Source organism: Choloepus didactylus, chromosome 20 (genome assembly GCF_015220235.1).
Source record: "Choloepus didactylus isolate mChoDid1 chromosome 20, mChoDid1.pri, whole genome shotgun sequence".
Taxonomy (NCBI): Eukaryota; Metazoa; Chordata; class Mammalia; order Pilosa; family Megalonychidae; genus Choloepus; species Choloepus didactylus.
In genome coordinates, this window is record NC_051326.1 from 60,495,999 (window position 1) to 60,512,809 (window position 16,811).

Genomic DNA, 16,811 nt, shown 5'->3' on the forward strand with positions numbered 1-16,811 from the left:
TCAGAACATATCACATGGCTTGTGTGATTCATCACAGATACCGATACCCATGTGCTACATTCTACTGCAATTATTTCTTTTTAAAAAAATTACTAAAATAAAGAAAAAAATGAAAACCCTGGCCCTTAGAAGATAGTCTTCTAGATTCTCTCCCCTATTGCCTAAAGAAATACACTAGCACAAAAGTGTCTTGTGTAACTTCTCACCTTTCCATACTGATAAAAATATATCCCTCACTATCCCTGCAAGTTTATGAAATGAATTCCATCTGAGAGACTGCAGAGATTGTGTGTCAAGGGAATAGATAAATAATACACTGGAGACTGCACAAAGTAGCAGAATGGGAGTTCCTGATTGTTTGTTGTTGAAAAGACTTACATATATGTCTCTCCTAGGCCCGCTTTAAAAATTACCCCTCGGAGACTATCCATTTAACCCGAGTGCCATGACAAAGGTCTAGAAGGTAACTCAGAAACAGGGAGCCCTGTTCTCTTCAGCAGCTTTCAGAGATGCACCATCGGCTGACTCATGCCAGAAGTGGTGGTTTTAAACCTCAGCCCTCTGGGATTCAGTTATGTTTAAGAATCACATGTTGTTGCTTTAAGCAACCAATGTCACTGATTTTCAAACAACCAAAGGAGAAAGAGAGTTTTTACTCATTAATATTTGAGATAAATATTCTTTTCTCAATCAGAATGACAAGGGTAAAATGGAAATTAGGAGAAGCCTTGGAGACTTTCTTGGCAATAATTTTTTTCTTCTTGCTGGATTTCTAATAACTTATAAAATAGGAACTGTCATCGTCTTAAAAGTGTCTGTTCTTACTTTCCCTTGAGAAGAGTAAGCTAGCTATCCAATCAGAGTGATAGTAATCCACTGGTCCATCAAAATCTGATACTTAAATCTTAAGGTCAATTACACATTTTAAAATTAAGCTCCATTTAGATTCAGGAGCATGGACACATTTTATCTAAGGAGACAGTATAATCCTCACTGTAATATGACAGAGGGAACAAGTTACAGGCTTTTCTAGTATTTTAGAGACCTGGCCTAGGGCCTAGGGAAATGAATATCACAGCTACATCACACCGCCAATAATTAGGTATAACTTATATAGTAACACAATCATCATGTGCAGGTTTGCTAGTGTTGTTATCTACTGAAGGAAATTATACTTCCTGGAAACAAAACAGTGTCACTCTGATTTAGAAATTGTGCCAGGTAGAGACTTCTGACCATAGACAGAATCATTCTTATTCGGTAAACTCTAAATAAAGTTTATTGGGGGGTCAGTGGGCATGATGGGACATGAAAACTTAACTTTCATTAGTCAGAGGTCTGAACTGATCATGTTGGCTCACATAATCAGTGGTGTTGCACACCCAGTTTATAGTGGCTGGTGAAAACCAACTGTTAAATATTCAGGATTTTTGCAAACCACAACTGTAGGTAGCTTGCAATTTGACATGACGAGAGGATTTATACCATGGAAATGGGCAGCCATTACAATTGGGGCTTTTTCTTCTTCTCCTCCTGAGAGGCAGTTTGCCAGCATACCACTGCACATAAGCTCAAACGAAATAAAGTCCCAGAATTGAGAGAATGCTCTATCTTTTTAAAGAACAGAACCACAAACCAATCAACCAATTTGAAAAGAAATAAAGTCACGCACATAAAGTAATTCTGCTGCTAATTTACTGTAATCCTTAATCCTAGAGATATGCTCTCCAAGTTTATCATTTCACATTCATTCCAAGTGACATGACTAAATGGACTTTGCCCTTTTGCTTGGCAATAGTAATGGGAGGACAGGATGACTTGTGCCCAACCCGGAGCTAGAGCATTGTATATCAAGAGTGTGGAAAGTTAAGGCAAGTCAATTTGTATGAGGAACAGCATGAAAGAGGAGAGATTATTTTTCAAATATTTTAATACAGGTCACAGAGTCTGCAGTGATGCTCACTGAAATGGAAATTCAATTCAATTGAACTTGACAAACATTTATAAACAATATGTGTTTGCTGAATTGAATTGAAATGTTAACATTTATCCTCCTGTGATACTTCCCTGCAAAAATTAGCAAGTATCCTTAGACTGTAAACTAAATTCAATCCTGAGATGAATGTTAACTTTATAATAAATACGATCATCAAATATTTATGTCTAGCCTTATTTCAAGACACCTGCCATTGAATTACTTAGCAGCTTACACAATAAAATAATGCAGAGATTCTACCACATTTTAATAGCATTAGAAAATGCTTAAAGGGAACATAGCTTCCTGGACTTTTGTTTTAATTTAATGGATAACTAGAAATATGTATGGTCTACAGCTTCTTTTTTACCACTGGATAGATATCACATTACTTCTAGTAAAGAAATACAGTTTCAGTGCATATGTATTAAGAGGAATTGACACTTGCCTCAGTATCAAGGGAGGGCACAATGATTCAAACATGCCCAATTAAAGCATCACGTGTCCCTGGCAATAGGGACTGATTCAGAAATAGATGATTGGCCTAATTCAGAAATAATTAAACTTTCCTTGGGACTATTGAGAGAGTGGTACTCTCTGCTTTGGACATGACTCATACCTGGGATGATATAGATCTGATATTCCTGGTAACCATGTGTGAAGCTTGAGAACAAACCCAAGGTGAAGGACAGCATTGCTGAAAGTTAGAGAAAGATTGGGCCTAGTGATATTGTTTAAGCCTCTGTAAAAAAGCTGTTCCAGAAGTCATCACTACCCTGGTCTTATAAATAATATGAGCTAATAAATTCTCTCTTTTCTTTCATACTACCTTGAGTTGGGGTTTCTGTTGCTTACCATCAAAAGGATCCTAACTGATACAATATTCACAGACTTTTTCAAACTACTTCTCATACTATAATCATCAGAATTGCTAACTTCGATAAGTCTTCTGAAAGTCTCAAAGCCATCTCTGAACACTTATTTCAAATTTCAAAATTCCTTATGAATAGTTCTTCAAATATATAAAAATTTCTAACAAAACAAACATTGTAATTGCTAGGACTTTGAATTAGTGCTCATCAGATGAATCTCATGGCAAAACTGGTCCAATTCATGGTTGTTCAACAAGTTAAAAAGTGTCATTTTAAGCAAGATCCTGAAGGCTGTTTTATATTGGGTAGGTTCCTAAACTCCTCAAGTGAATGGATGATTGAATCACTGACCCCAGTCCTTTACCTCTCCTTATCCCCAAGCCCTATGTCATGTCATTTTGCAGTTGTTTCTGCAAAAAGGCAGATTTTACTTCCCACCTCTTGGCACTGGACTGGCCCATGTGACTTGCTTTGGCCAGTGGGATATTAATAGGTATGGCACTCCCAAGCAGTTTCAAGTGGGCCTGCGTAATTGAGTTTACTTTCTTGGGCCTTTGGCATCACCATCAAAAGGATATGCCCCAGCTAGCGGAGTAAACCAGCCACCACAATATGAAGTAAATCCCTCCAGCAAACCTGCAGATCCTCAAGAATAAGTACTTACTATTTTAAAACGCTGGGTTTGCATTCAGCTTGTTGCACTGTGTTATTACAGTAAAAGTTGAGTGAGACAGCCCATATTTTACTTCTAAAAGTCCTTAGAAAAATATCCTATAGCCACTCACTACCATACCACTCCCCTATAGGAAGAGGAAATTATCATGAATGTGTGAGGAGACGCTTCAAGTTTTGGCAAGTGAAATGTGAACAGAGAGTAAAGAAGGAGAGAACATCCAAACCAGGGATCTCAAACTCTTACGCCCACAGTGGCCAGACACGCATAATAACTCGTAATAAACACAGCATGACATATAGGGCATGCACCATATGCCATGCACTGTACCAAGTGGTTTACATACATCAATTAACATAATCCTCAAAATAATTTTTTGAGCTAGGTGCAATTATTATATATCCATTTTACTGGGATGAAATTGAGGTAATGTGAAGTTAAGTAACTTGCTGAAGTCACAAAGCTCGTAAATGGTAGAGCTAGGTTTTAAATCCAGGTTGTTTGCATCTCTCCGCTATAATAAAATAGACTAATAAAAAAACAGAGTGATAGGGACAGCAGTCCTTGGGAGGGCCAGACAACATCATGTTTAGCTGATTGTTATCATGTGGGAATGAGAAACTTCCTATCTTTCAAGGAAAGCCAAGAATCCAGATTTTTGAGAAGTTTTATTTTTAAATATATATATATATATATTTTTGGCTTTTATAAAGAGGGTTTATTTGGTTACACAGTTATAGTCTTAAGGCTATAAAGTGTCCAAGGTAACACATCAGCAATTGGGTACCTTCACTGGAGGATGGCCAACGGCTTCCTGAAAACCTCTGTTAGCTGGGAAGGCACGTGGCTGGTGTCTGCTCCAAGTTCTGGTTTCAAAATGGCTTTCTCCCAGGACGTTCCTCTCTAGGCTGCAGCTCCTCTTCAAAATGTCACTCTCAGTTGCTCTTGGGGTATTTGTCCTCTCTTAGCTTCTCCGGAGAAAGAGTCTGCTTTCAATGGCCGTCTTCACACTGTCTCTCATCTGGAGCTCCTGTGCTTTCTTGAAAGTGTCCCTCTTGGCTGTAGCAAATCTTGCTCCTTCTGTCTGAGCTTATATAGTGCTCCAGTAATCAAGGCCCATGCTGAATGCACGGGGCCACACCTCCATGGAAATTATCCAATCAAGGTTATCACCCACAGCTGGATGGGGCGCATTTCCATGGAAACAACCTAATCCAAATGCTCCAAATTAATCCCCACTAATACGTCTGCCCCCCACAAGATTGCATCAAAGAACATGGCTTTTTCTGGGGGACATAATATATACAAACCGGTACACCCTCCATAACATATCTGTTCTTATCATTTTTAAATATTTTAAATGTTTGATTTTTTTAACACCATGAAGGCTAAACTTATGCTCAACCTAGCACATTAACCAACTTGATCCGAGTTTAGCAGTACAGTCCTGTTCAAGTGGTGGGCAGTCTGGCCCCTATATCCCAGCAGCTTTTCTAACGTCTTTTAAAGTATTGTCAACAGCTTTATTTCTAAAGTTGCACAAGGTGAGCAAATATGGTGCTTCCACATCACCCTCTCAAAGCCCCACATTCTACCCTCCCATCTCACAGATGTGCTTTCAGGTCCTTAAAGTCTCTGTGATCTCTCTCACAACCCAAGACTTGTGCCTGGTGTTCCCTCTGCCTGTATAATTCTTCTCCCTTTTTCTTCATTAGGTCTCATTTTAATGTCCCTTCCTCTAAGAAGCCTCTGCCAATGCCCACCAATAATGGATGGGGCCTCCTGAACATTCCTGAAGCACTGCGTATGTCCCCTTAACAATGGCGGTTCACCTGCATTTTATGTACCTTCTCACCTGAATGTATCTCTCACTAGGGTAGGATCTTTGAGGGCAGGGGGTAGGACTGCTTTATTCACAATCCCTAACACATAGTAGGTACTGAGAGAATGCCTGCTGGATGAAAGAAGGCATGTGCAAATAAAAGAACATGTGCAGACTTTGCAAATGCTATTTTCATTGAGTCTTTCTACCACAGACATACAGGGGCACGCACACAGACAGGTACCTAGATAAAGCAAGAGCACGATTAACTTTCTTCAAGGTCTAATGTGCCAAGGGCCTTCCAGGTCATCCAGAACTTGAATGCATCTGCTCTCCTGCTACACTGGATAGATTTGTCTCCTGTGTCATAGCTGACATCATAGAATTTATCCTGCTGGAATAGGTAAGATGCTCGGGCAGAGCAGCATTTCTTAAGAAGGTCCTTTTGAAAAGAAAAAAGAAAGGAAGAAAGATGACAAGACTTTCCATTTTTAGAACACAAGCTTTTTTCACTTGTTTTACTACTTTGTGCCAAAGGTATGCATCACTTTATGATTGTCCATGTCGCAAGTGATAGGTGTGTTTTTACGTTGAGACACAGATTACCCATTTTACTTCCAAAACAGACCCTGAGAGTTGAGAACTCTAGAATCCATCTTCATAATTTGACTGAGGGGTATTGAGAAGCTTGGAGACCACATGTCATCATCTGTATGATGTCAAGGTGGGCCAGTTTCTCAAGGTGTCCAAATCTGCCCACAACTCGCTCAAAGCTCCGCATTGGGGGAATAAAAAGCAAAACACTGTACTTGCTTTATACATTTTCACAGTCAAAAAACTAGGCTTCCAACTCATGTCCATATTGAAAAGGCCAGAAGTGACAGTAACCCAGAGATAAAAACCTGAGGAAAGTTCTATGGAAGAGTTAAACAAGATTCAACAGGTTTTTTTTTGTTTTTTGTTTTTTTTTTTACCACAAAACATCAGCTTCCATCCCAAAGGTTCTTGTGGGTGAGTCACTTATTGGTTTTGTTTGCAACCAAATTCAATTTGCATTTACTGACAATATTTCTAGCGAAGGACTAGGCAACAATTCGACAATTCACCCTATTACAATCACAGAGTCTTCATCTTGACCTCAAATTATTAGAGCTTAAACCAAGCTACCTTTAATGTCATCTGGTATCTACAGAAGCCCAGAATTCTTAACCTGCCAGTCAGAGTCCCCGTAATTCCCTGAACATTTACACTCCCTCAAAATACTCACAGAACCCTCTGCAACCCCAGCGTCATCAATCCACACAATCTCTTTCAACCACAAAATCATGCCCCATTTATACCATTGCTCACACCATCTGCTTGATGTTGTCTCTTTAATTTTTATTTCACATTTGACACATTCAAAAGAATAATGTTTTATGAGTTCTGAAGTTTAGCAACAAGCTGAACGTGTCTTCCCTCTTTATCTAGGTCTGCCCTTCCCCGAGTTCCGTCTCAATTTGTCCTCCCCTTCAGCTTCTTATCAGCCCTTCCATAAGGGTCACTCCTTGATATTTGCTGCATTTGCTGGCCTTATTCCTTTGCTATCTTCACTCAGGGAGCTGTCAGCATATCCTCTCTCCTTATGTGGCCACGCGGTGTCCTGACGGCGGGAATTCTGCCCCCCTCCATCTTTACACCTACAGAGTCTGAAACCGCACTGGGCACAGGGCTCCCTCACTTAGCATTCAGGGTGAGACGCCCTTCCCCACACTCCACACTTCCTGCACAGTTCACTGGCTTGTAGGATGAATAGAAGAAACAGACACATGAGCTTTTCATTTGGGGCATCCTCCAAACCTTTACGACGCAAATTATCAGTGTCGTACAGCAAGTCACAGAGAAACTCCCCAGTAGTCACGGAGGCCCTAGAAGTGACCCCTGCTGATCAGAAAATGTATCATCTGTGTTTCATTTGATCAACCCGTACTTAAAGAATAAAAAACAACAACAACAAAAACCCGCAAGGTATACCATTCCAAGTGAAAGGATGCATTTGCTGCCTTAATAACAACATACATTTATATCCAAATTAGTGTCCCATTACCAAAAAGCATGATGTTTTAATATGAAAATATACATATACCAGACTTAATCAAGAATCCCAAAATCCTACTTATCTAGTGTACACAATAAACTGATTACTAAGTAATAATTAGATGCATACTAATAGGCTTTTGGCATGGCTCTGATGGATATTATTGTTAGACACCGAGGGAAAGAGTAGATTGTTTTGGCCTGAACACTAAGGTAGAAAAAGCCCCTTACTTCTAAGTATTTACTTGGATTCTATCAAAATCCTCTCTGCTCTTATCTCAGCTGCCATTACTGCATCTCCCTACCCTCAAAGATCAGGAAATTTGATTATTGTTTCTGTAGCAACTACAGCCTGGCCATATATTATAGGATTAAAAGACCAACACATATATTGTAAGAACAAAACATATTCACACTTTTATACCACAGGCACATACACACTTGTACTTGCATCATGATTATAACTGACTTTCTTCAACCTTTATTATAAATTTACTTTCCTCAACTCAGAAAGTTCCCCAAAGCAAATGAGCTTTGAACATGTCTTGGGCAAGTTTCACTGGCTTATATTGGTGACTGAAACGAAGAAGACGCACATCCATTACCAGAAGACAAATTGCATCATCATAGGAAAATGGAGATGAGGAGAGCCAAGAAATCATATAGCAGAATGACTGATTGCCCTAGAGGGGTGACACTGTTAATTTAGTTGCACTGGAAAATCCTCCTGCTTTAGGAAGGTTTCATAAAGAACAACTGGAGGCATGGGAGTTACTTTACTGAAAATAAATGAAAACTTTTCCCCTAAAGTTCCTGCTTTGCATTTCAGTTTATATCTTTGCGTTAAAAATGGATGAGGTGTCCTTTAGTTTTAAGATACACATCAACTAAGAAGATGCTCAGAATCCCAGACAAAACACATTTTGGAATAAGAGTAGCAAAAGTTGACATTTTGGAAAAAAAAAACTTTATTATTGTGCTATCGAAGAGAGGGACCATGTTTATCTTGCTCATCTTCATACCCTTAATCCTAACAGGACAATGAATATTGGTTATATGAATTCCAGAGACAAGAATCTAATGAAAATAGCAATAGCTTTATGTTGTGATATCAACTTAAATCGTTCTCAGGGATTAGAAAACATTGTAGTAAGACTCTCACAGTGGCAAGTGAATGAAATGTAATCAAAGTAGCTTAAGCAAAAAGGGGAATTTTTACAGGCTCAAATATTTTAAAAATCCAGGCATATGTCAACTTCAGACAGAGCTGGATCCAGGATTAAATTATATACATAATCAGGAATAGATCTCTTCCTTTTGATCTATTTTCTTCAGTATTGGCCTCACTCTCAAAAAAGATAGCTGCTACCCATTCCGCACCCCCCACTGTCCATGGCTGGTAGGGATCCTGGGAACTAGGGATCTGGTAGGTCCTGTGACCATGAGGTAAGCTCCGTTTGGAGGGAGACAGACAATTAAGAAGAGAGAGCTTCTACCAGTGATGCTTCCCAAGCAGAAAAAGAGAGAAAAAGAGAGAGAGAGACAGAGAGACAGAGAAAGAGAGAGAGAGCCAGCAAGTGAGAGAGTGCACCTTGGCCTTCCTACCTTAGTCTCCTTTATTGGTCAAACCTATCTTGCCTGGGAAATGTGGTTTGCCAAGAGTCAAGCCCTGTTTGTAGAACAAAGCAGGGTAAAGTTGAAGAATGGATTATACAGCAGTCAAATGACAAGCAGGCTACATGAGCACCAAAACCACAACTTTACTTTTTTGTGTTCACAACACCGAGCACAGTGCCTGGCACATGATAAAAAAGACCAGGGCTAACATTATTGAGTTCTTACTATGTGCCAGGCACTGTATAGGTTTGAACTCATTTAATTCTCACAAAAACTCAGCGAGATATATTCTATTTTCATCAATTCCATTGTAATAATGAGGAAACTGCAATACAAAGATGTTCAGTTAATTATCCAAGGCCATGTAGCTCCTACGTGGTAGTGCTGGGTTTCAAACCAAGGCTGTTTGGATTCAGAGCCTGAACTTGTAACCCATTACACTCTACTGTCTGCAATGGAAAATGGAAGTGGACAGCCTAACGAACTATAGATCAAAACAACTGACATCCTGTTTCAGACCCTTATGTTGTTCCTGTAAATATGACTCTGATCATAGTGCTAATATCATGTTTATAAAGCTTGTTAGATTTTTCTAGATACTTCTGAGTGTGGTGATATTTAAGGATATCAATAAAACACATAATGAGTCAGCAGGTTGCATATGCTCCTTGTCAAGACTAGCCAAGCCAGGCCAGTCCAGATTCTGCAGTTTCTTTCATAGGAGCCTAACCACACAGACCTACTTTAAGTCAAGTTTCTGTGTATTACAAAGATATTTATAACTTCCTCACTCATTGTGATCATGTTTTCCAATTTACCAAACAAAAGCTATAGAAAACTCTTCCCATATGGCGTTTCCCATATTCTGTCCCATATCACTGTTATTTACATGCAAGAAATTGTTTACACTAAATACCTTAGAAAATGGGCATATTAATCATCTTTCAACTAATTAATTCATCCCCAAATTATGTATTAAGAACCCATTATGAAACAAGCACTATGATGCCAGGAGCCTGGGCATACAACCCTGTGGAGGTGCTTAGCATCTAGGCTAACATTTACCTAGACTGAAGAATGAATTGCCTAGATTAAATATGCAAAATCAAATTTAGGCTGTAAAGAACAGAAAGGCTGGGTTGTCATGTAAAATATAAAAGTGAATTTTAAAATGATTATGCCATCTGATATTGGCTTTATTTTTATTGAACAAACATTTTGAGTACCTTAATATATGCCAAAAGATGTGCTAGGCACTGGTGATGCAATGGTAAATAAGAAAGTCACTACCCTCAAAAAATTTAGAAAGGAGTTAGGGACAGAAAAACAGACAATTACAGTGCAGTGCTAGAATAGGGGTAAGTACAAGGTGCCATGGAGCACAAAAGGGTGTCATCTTTCACAGCCTTGAAGATGTTAGGGCTTTCCAGAGAAGCCATGCATCAGCTGAGAGCTGAAAGATGGGGAGCAGCTGGGTAGAAGAGTGATGAAATTAATTCAATATGACTGGAACTAATTAATGAGGTAGGGCATAGCTAGAGAGTAGGATGGAAAGGCAAAGAGTAGCCAAGTTACCAAGGATCTTAAATGCCATGGGAAGAATGATTGGTCATGGAATTTTCACAAGCCCATACAGAGAGTACCATTTAAACATCATTAATGATCTGGGAGAATAAAGTGAAAATCAGCAGAAGTGGAGTCTGCTTTTGATTCAGTTACTTGATGCCAGAGCCCAAGGCAAGTCACTTGACATTTTGAGCTTCATTTTTCTCATCGATCTAATGGAGATAATGATACTTGCTCTACCCACCATACAGGAATACCATGACAATCTAATGAAATAACGTAAACTGGGAACACCTCTCAAGTCTGTAGCCATAACCCTATGCAATCCCCTTTTTCTCCTGCACATTCCTCCCAGATGTCACCACCCATTCTTCCTTTGGTTTACTTCTCTCCCCAGGCAAGCTGCAGAACAGGGCACCAGCTATAGCCTTCCTCACTGGGTATGAAATGAGTATATTACAACTTCTCATCCATCTCCCCTTTTGAACAAGTATGTATCTGCCAGTAACGCTACAGAAGTAGACCGAGTTACAGCATATATGAAGGATATTAAAAGAAACCTTAGAGCAACAGAAAAAGTCATCCCTGGTCTTTATCCTCCTAATGGAGATAGTCCTGATCTTGCTTAAGCCTCCCGTACATGAAGGACTTAGATGTTGTGAGCCCTTACAAGTCTCAGGCTGGGTTGAATGGAAGACACAAAAGGCATAGTATGAAAGGAGAATGGGCCAGGGCATACACTGAGGGCTAAGCAGCCATCAAATGGCCAGGTGATAACATGTCTAGCTTCAGTGTCCTTATGCAGAGAGGAGAAAATGAATGTGTCGACTAACTACTGAATGGCTGGTGCGGGATGGAGGGAAGAGAGTAAGCCGAGCACACTAATGTCAGCATTATTTTCCCCAAAAGGGGGCAAGCCCGATTGAACCACAGGAAAGTCTGCGTACTAGGATAAGCCATGAATAGCCTGCCTTAAAAACAGAAGGGAAGAGAAAGGAAAAGGACAATATGGGATGTTATTTCAAGGTGAGATTTCAATTGCTAAAGTATAGTTCAGCCCAAGGAATTTTATATAGCTGTGCTTGAGGCCTGTAGAAACCAGCAGACCATTTGGTTTCTCCTCGAGCACATCGAGGCTCTTGCACTAGCATACCACCTTTAGGAAACTTTTGCTATTTTTGTCTAAATGGACTTTGATGTATGAAGTTAAAACATAACCCTCTATCTTCATTTCCTAAATGCATGTGCCTCCATTACTTTTATCTTTCTCTATATTAGAATGTTTTTTCTTTGATCTCAAAAATGTTCCCTCTTTCTGACTTTGAAATGTACAAAATACTTTCTAAGGCCTTATGGCAGGAATGAGAGCTGGTCATCAAAATCTTTGCATTTATCTTCATCTCACTCTCCTGGCTCTGTTCCTCAGTGTAACTTCCATCTGGCTATCCCTGGCTCATGTAAAGTTTTCAGCTGGTGAGGGGGTGTGTATTTCATACATTCAACTCTTTTGTAATATCTGTTCACTTACTAATTATTGGAAGCATGCTGTCAACTTCAAACCAGTCAGGCCTCAATTTTCTGGGCCTCTACACCCAATATTTCTGCATTTTGCCTTACTTCGCAATCCAAAGCAGGTGTGTTTTCATCTGTGAAGTGTTTAGAAAAACATCTTTCATTTTTCTTACAGCATTTCTTTGATCCATCTTTTCCGGGGATTTAGTTATTTAATTCATTTTCTTTTCTGTTGTAGCTTTTTCATTCTCTGATGGACTAGAAAATTGTTAAAATCATCTGGTGTTACATCCAGCTTGAGAAAAAGCTTATCATTTTTTATGAATGGCCACAGTATTTTTGAACTTGCCACTAAATTTGATTTCTTATTTGCCTTCTCCTCTGGAATTTGAAAGCTAGTTTCAGACACATTGTGCTTCTTTGTGTTAGCTGCTCCAAGAATTTTAAATTCTGATTTACAGGCTTCTATTACCAACTCTGAATCATTTTTGGACCGATTCAGCTCTCTTTCCTATTCCATTGAAGCATTTTCCAATCATTGGTATCACCTGTGCATATGGACCAACCTCTGAGTAAGTCTTCAACTGATTCTCCAACTGCACCCCCCTTTCCCCTTCATCACTTGTATTTTCTGAGAGATGTTAGCTACCCAAGGTTGCTGATACTTATGGTGCCTGTGATTGAATTTCTGAAGAACTGGTGAGCAGTCTGCCTTGCTCTCTTCTGCCATGTGGTAACATATTTGAACCTGTTGTCCAGCCCTTTCAACATGTCCCTTTGTAAAGTTCAGTTAGGCCTCCATTTTCTCAAAATACCACTGTGCCATAGCCCTCTGTGCAAACCAGTTCAAGGGTCTGCCTAACTCAAACTGTTTCCAGGAAGTTTCTAGATGCTGTGTTAAGTTTTCCACACAAAAAGGATAATTTCCCCTCCTCTTTTAGTTATTTTACACAATGCTTTAAACTTTAGAGTAATCTCTGAAGTTCTGCTCTTTGAGAAAACATCACAACTTCATTTACGATGCTTTGAGGGGAAGTTTTGCATGATATATATGTGTATTTGCCTTCCTTCTTTGAGCTTCAAGCTGATATTCCTTTGAAAAGTCCTACATTGCTTCTTTAAAGCATTTGATATATTTTTCAAAATCATCAATTTCCCACTGGACATATTGTTTTAAGTTATCAAACAGATCCCACAGCTTCGTGTCCCAGTTCAGGATACCAGGGGCAAGAAGGAGCACTGTGTGAGCATGAGCGGTGGGCACGGCTCCTCGGGGCCTTTCCCTCACGTTTCCCTAGGAGAGGAAAGTCCAGTCCGCAGCCTCCTCCGGCTTCCTTCCCCCTCACCTTTGGACTCCCTAGCTGCTCCTCCTCCCAGCAGCTCCACAGCAGCGCACCAACCGGCCATTGTGAAGAGCAGCCCCTCTGCGCCTGCGCCATTGCCCAGACATGCAAGCAAAGGGGGAGGGAAGCGAGAGGGCTCTGTGCCCACCAAGGCCTGTCAACAGACTCGCTTCAGGGAGAAGGGTTTCTCCCTTACCGACAAGCGAGCTGCTACCAGGTGCTAGGCTAGCTGAATTAACTTTCTATCATCTGTGAAAACCAGACTGTCCTGAAATATTTGAGCACTTAGGGTTTCTATCAACATCACCTTCTCCTTCCAGATGGCCTCCTGGAAAATTCCAGAATGTTTTGTTAAGTTCCAGGTCTACAGACCTGATAGGGATTTTCAGAGAACTGATACAGTAGTTTAGTGCAAGACTGAGGTTCTATATTTTGGCCTGAAGGGTAAACCTTCCTTAAATACCCCTAACGGAGGGTTAGAATGAGCTAACGGAAAATCAGGAGACTGAGCTGAAAGATATTTTTAAGAAATGCAGCCTATAATTTTAAACAATGACACTGCCTTCAGGAGAGAAGAAAGTTGGGCTCAGTGTCTTAGACAAAGTGTAAGTGCTTCTATAAATAGTTAAAAAACATTTGATAGTGCAGAGCTCACTTGGCAACACCTCAGCATGCCCTATGAGTATTTTAAAATAGTGCAATTGAGCTTCTCTCTTAGGAGGGATGGAAATTTTCTGATTTTCCCCAGGCTGCTATCAGCACACCTTCTCTGTTAAAGATAGTCTAAAACAGTATTTCTCAAACTCTGACTGAAACCCACAGTAAGAAATTATTTTTAAGTAGTGACACAGCACCTTATTAGCATGAAACTACATATAATGCATACTGATATATTCTCCATTCTATTCTATTCTGCTCATTAAAAGGGAAAAATGTAAACCTGGTAAAAATTACAATTGATTGCATAACTTACCACCAATTAGTAGAGTTTTCAGACCTGGAGAAGAGGTCTAAAAAAATGCCAATTTAATTCCAGACCAATTAATTCAGAATCTCTGGTGTGGAATATGGACCATGCTATTTTTTTAAGCTCACTGGTTGATTCTAATGCGCAACCAGGATTGAAAAGCATTGCTCTGACCTCACTTTGAAAATCCTGGACATTTCAGTCGGCATTACATTGTTGAGGTTAGAGAAGTTTGAAGTGTTGTTTTTATGACAGTGTATAATACCAGGGTGATTATATGACTTCATTTTATGCTATTAGTGTCTATAATCAAAGTTTTATTTGTATGTGAATCAAGGGAAGAATGGCTTTATACTAATTACTCAAATAAAGAGAATATGGATTAGATATGGATAATACTGGAATCTCAGTCAGAAGAAAAAATGGCCTATGAAACATATACCCATGATTGTGGCATGGATGTGATATGTAAACAAACAAAAAATCACTAGACTCCTAATCTATTCAAATTTATGATCTGCTATGTTTTTGCGATAGGAAGCAAAACTGACAAAGCACCATTTGTTTTTGCAAGCTTAATTATTTCAACATGGATACGAGTAAACTTTGCTTGCTAAATTCTGATGGGAAATTGTGATCTTTGCCCTCCCTGCATTATTTCCCATTCTGAGTTTCTATTATTCTATTTGGTATATATTTATTTATACCCTACTTTGTTGCAAAAGAGATTTAAGGCAGAATGCAAAAATACAATACAGCAAGATTAGGAGGAAAAAGGAGAATGGAGAGAAAAAAGAAAAGGGGGAGGTAGGAGAGATGATGGGGTGCAGAAGGGAAAAGGTGAAGGAAGAGAAGGGGGAAGAGGGGAGAGGATGAGAAAGAGGAGGAGAAGAGATAAGATCAAGGCAAAGAGAAAATATGGTTGGGGAAATATAATGAAGCCTGGAGTGATATCTGCACACAAAAGGCATGTTGGGCAGGGATAGAGAGAGGGTTAGATTATTTGTCAATTTCCTGGTACACCTGGCAGGTATAACAAAAGCATCCGGTAGTCATTTGCTGCGGCTGAACAGTGGGTCTTTACTGTGCAACTTGCAACAACATCACTTTACCTCATCATATCACATTTTTATTCATGTGTAAATTGAGGATAATGATACTGTACTGCAGCTCACCTCCTGTAGATGCTTTGCGTATTCATGGCATAAAGGTTTAGTGGATGCTTGTAAAAAATTATTTGTTAACACAAGACATATTTCTTCAATTTAGATGACTTAGTTCCATCTCTCCAAATAGGTGTACATGACATGTATGGGAAGGCTCTCTTTCAAATTGGACAAAACTGACATAGAGAACATGTGCTCCATTAGACTGAGGTTAGAAGAGCTATTCTATGCCAGGAGTGTGACATTTAACAAAATCAATCTGTGTCTACCAGCTTATTGTGATGCTGTTAACGGGGGCCTGTTCCTTCTAAAACGGAATTTTACACATTCAGCAGCAAGGCCGCTGGCCTACAATTCTTAGAGTTTGAGCATCCTCAAGAGGTCTGGCCTCTGAGGCCTGGAGTATAGGAAAAAGATTGATTTTATACAGGGGAGAATGCCATGCAAGAAGGCAATTTCTGAAATGCAAGTTCCCTGCTATTCTTTTTATAAATTCCACTGAAGAATTGTTTGGAATTGTTGATATTACCATAACCATGGGTAAGCCTACTTAAAACTAGCCTCATATAATCATTTAAAATGAATCACGAAGCACTTAGTAAAACCCTTGGATAGAACCCATGAGGTAGTGGACAAAAACTTTTGTTTTTTTTTTCAAAGACATGATAGAACACAGAAATGTACTAAAATGACAGAAAATTTTTACACTAAACTTAAAGGACATTTGTTCAGACAAAAGAATCTCTACACTTTTGAACATTATCTCATTTATGGCCATAGAAGATCTTCAAAATAGGAGTTGTCTCCATTTTACAGAATCAAGTTTCAGAAAGGGTGCGTAACTTGTCAAATTCACCCAGGGCAGTCCCTAGCAAAAGCAGTATTTGAACACAGGTCTTGATGGGCTTCAAGGCCCATGGGTGGATTCACCCACAGAGAAGCATATTTAATCTCAGAATTTCCTCTTTCAAATTGTGGTCCCAGAAACTGGGAGAAGGCAAAAAGCCCCTCTCCTCTGACTGTTCTAAACAGGGATATTATCATAAAGGGCCCCGGATAGTAAATATTTTAAGCTTTGTAAGCCATACTGTTTCTGTCACTACTACTCAACTCTGTGGTTGTAGCAAAAAAAACAGCCATAAACTATACTTAAAGGAAGAGGCATGGCTGTGTTCTAATAAAACTTTTTTTTTTTTTAAAGCAGTTTGCACACAACTGTTCT

General features: G+C 39.4%; 1 pseudogene; it reads right to left on the reverse strand.

Moving 5' to 3' along the window:
- The window catches only part of LOC119516500, a 179,686-nt pseudogene that overhangs the window by 50,377 nt on the left and 112,498 nt on the right, over positions 1 to 16,811 (reverse strand).